Source organism: Mastomys coucha, unplaced genomic scaffold (assembly GCF_008632895.1).
Source record: "Mastomys coucha isolate ucsf_1 unplaced genomic scaffold, UCSF_Mcou_1 pScaffold21, whole genome shotgun sequence".
NCBI lineage: Eukaryota > Metazoa > Chordata > Mammalia > Rodentia > Muridae > Mastomys > Mastomys coucha.
The window spans coordinates 174,767,527-174,770,791 of NW_022196904.1; the positions used below are offsets into that span (position 1 = coordinate 174,767,527).

At 53.1% G+C, this 3,265-nt stretch overlaps 1 long non-coding RNA gene across 1 annotated transcript; it reads right to left on the reverse strand.

Moving 5' to 3' along the window:
* Nucleotides 1-902: 902 nt before the first annotated feature.
* LOC116103870 lies at nucleotides 903-2,950 on the reverse strand. The gene is made up of 2 exons (XR_004123603.1): nucleotides 2,920-2,950; nucleotides 903-1,331 (listed from the first exon to the last, which is right to left on the reverse strand). It is a non-coding gene; the product is annotated as an uncharacterized LOC116103870 (long non-coding RNA).
* Nucleotides 2,951-3,265: the final 315 nt, after the last annotated feature.

A 3,265-nucleotide genomic window follows, 5' to 3' on the forward strand; every position in this document is an offset into this window, starting at 1 on the left:
TGTTGGCTGACACCAGAGTGAATAGGGTGGGCATATCCTTTTGGACAGAAAGGCAAAAAAAAAAAAAAAAAAAAAAAAAAAAAAAAAAATCGAGGTCATCCAAGCTGGCCAGATGCCTGCCCTAGGTCAGAGCTGGTTTTTTTGGCAGTGCCCACCAATGACCAGACCCGCGTGCTTTGCATCCTGCTAAGGACCTGCTGAAAGCAGCTATCTAGTTTACAAATGAGGAAGAAGCCTGGAACACAGGCATCCTGGACCCCGAGCAGGGGCGGGGTGCTAGCGGTGTGAGCCATCGTCCACTCTGGCAGCTCCCAGCTGAGAGTTTATCTACGCATCCACAGCCGGAAAGGAATCAGCATTCCTGGGCTTGTGACTGAGAGAAAATTAATGACGAGGTCAGCGCTTCTGAAGACTCCCCACCCTAGCCTTGCTAACACCCCGGGGCGAGATTTCTAGGCTAGAGGGGCAGTGTGCCCCATCTTCTGGTTCTGGCTAAGATAGGGATTTCTTAGAAGGTTAGCGGGGGTTGGGGGGAGAATGGGGTTGCAATCATTGGCCATAAATCTCAAGGAACCGTCGTCGTTTTACAAGGGAGTTCGCGGGGGCTGCTTTTCTCTCTCTAGAGGTCTATTTACATCGGCAAAATCTCGGTGTTAATGGACCTGGGATAATGGTGTTTACTTGACCGAGATAAAACGCTCAGCTTCCTGGGGGAGCGGCTGTAAAATGTTCTGGGGGTCGAGGTGGAGGGGGCTCCGTAAAAGCGGGCGCTGGAAGGGCGGGGGTACCAGGTTCTCTTCCAGACCCGCCCTCTCCCTCCACCCCTGAGGCCAGGCAGAGCAGCCCAGGCCTCACCGGCCTAGGACCGTTCCCACATAAATCACCCGCACCAGAATCTCGGGAAAGGGCGCATTTTTCATTACTGGCTACAGGGCAACTCCAGACAAGGAACGAGAAACAGAAGTTGTCTTTAGATAAACGGTTTACCGGAGCGTGCGTCCTGGCAGCGCAGTGCTCAGAGCACAGGGCGACTCTGGCGGCCCTCTGCTCCCAACCGCAGATACCTCCCAGGGACACCCCCACTCCCAAGAAACACCCGGATCTAGCAGGGCAGGTCCTCCATTCTCTGGCCAACGGAGCAGGAGGGAGAGGGAGCCAATAGAAAAGGAATGTAGAACTTCAGGCTCTGAAGACACAGCCGAAGGGGTACCCACGAAGACTCTGGAGTTCGAAACTGTGAGAATCTACCTTCGTGGTTATCAGCTGTGTGATCTCCAGCAAGCGACTTCAACGCCCTGGGCTTACAGTTGTAAAAGTACCACCGTCTTGGCCTGTGTTCAAAACAAACTGATTACAGCAAATGACTTTTGTATAACTTGTAAAGATAAGCTTATTGATCAGAGATCCCTGAATAAGCCTTGAAGGCTTCAAGAAGCCGCAAGCATGGTGGTTAATGTGCCCTCGGAAGAGTAGCTCAGCAGAGATCACAAAAGTATCCCAAATACGGATGAGCACCCCTCTAGTTCGGCAGACAGTTCTTTTTTGTTGTTGTTTGTTTGCTTGCTTTGTTTGGTTTTTTCGAAACAGGGTTTCTCTGTATAGCCCTGGCTGTCCTGGAACTCACTCTGTAGACCTGTCTGGCCTCTGCCTCCCTCGTGCCAGCTCAGAAGACAGTTCTGTGTTTATAGAGTTCTGGCCCTGCCACATACTATCTGATAGGCGCCAAGTTACTGTTTCCTCCTCTGAAAGAAGTGTGATTGCTGACCAGAGCCCAACCTTATAGAATACTAGAGAAAAATAATGCACAGTACGGCTAACTAAATGTTAGCTATTTCTGCACATCAGATCCTAGCCCCGAAACAAAGATATTTGAATTCTGAACTAGATCTTCTCAATCTGAAGGCTGCGGTCATTCTTTGGCCCTGGACACCAATCCTGGCCTCACCCATAGCCACGTCGGCTCTCGGGCGGCCGGCGCTTCGCTCCACACCATTCCGCGAGTGTAGTATCTTTGATCTTCCACACTTGCGGAGCTTCGAACTCACTCTACAGCCACTCTTTAGACAGCATTAACCCCGCAGGCCGCCAGGCGCCCAGAGCTCCCCTCTAATCCGGAAGCATGTCACCTAAGCATGTCACCAAAAGAGGGGGGCCCATCAAAGTGCCCGGCATCCAGGTAGCTCCAGGTCTTGTTTACTTGCGACAGTAAGCTCATCCAAGCGGGGCGACCTGGAATCAGTCTTTGGAGCCCAGGGTAGGGGCCCGGGAGCAGCAGTCTCCGGCCCCTACACTGCTTCCTATCTTAGGCAGACAGGTTTCCTTCCCCCTGGAAGGTCAGAGGCCAAGCCCGGGAGACTTCTGCCCCCCGCAGCCCCCCTCGCCGCCCAGGCCCACCCCGAGTCCAAAGCCGGGTTTCCAGCAGCGCCTGCTCCACCCCTCTCAGCTCGCCATCCATTAGTGTAATCCCCTGTCCAAACACTGCGGCCGGGCGGACCAGACGTTGGTGTAAACAGACCCGAGGGGACAATTCTAACGATATAAATAAAATAACCATTAATAGCGCAAATCGTTCGATGAGCCACAGGCCGAGCACCCGGGACTCCAGCCTCACCCTGCTTCTGTGTACACTGCGTGGACACCACGCATCCGTTAGGTGAAAAAAGTTTCTTGTCGCAGGCGAAATCTAAACCCAGAGCAGGTGAGGTCCCCACAAGAGTGTCAACAAGGCCTAGACTCCTGACGCGCACAGGACGCTGCACGCATGTGGCTTGGGACATACGCACACACCCAGGCCTCCACTTGCGCTAATGTAACCATGGGAGCTGGCCCCACGCACAAGTGGGCTAAACACCCCCGCCCTTTTCAAAAAAAAAAATCTGAAACATCCGCCCAAGGTGCGCAGAGAGGTCCAGGACTCACCCAGAAACGGAAAAATCAGTGCCTACTTGTCCCGGGGTTAATTACAATAAATTAACATTTATTGGGAATCCATCCTACCTGGAGTTCTAATGGCGTCACAGAGGTACACTCTCCCAGCAACCTGGTGGGGGGGGGGGGGGGGGCGGTGATTTTAGAATCTCCAGTTCTACGAAGGACAACAGAGCCAAGAGGGTAAAGATTCCAGAGAACAAGCGAAGACAGATTTGAACCCATGACTCTGCAATCCCGAGGTTTCCCAGTAGCACAGATTCCGACGAGAGAGCCTGGCTCCTGAGCATCCTTGTTCTGGCCGCCTGAGCGGTTTGGTGTCCAGTGGACAGATGTT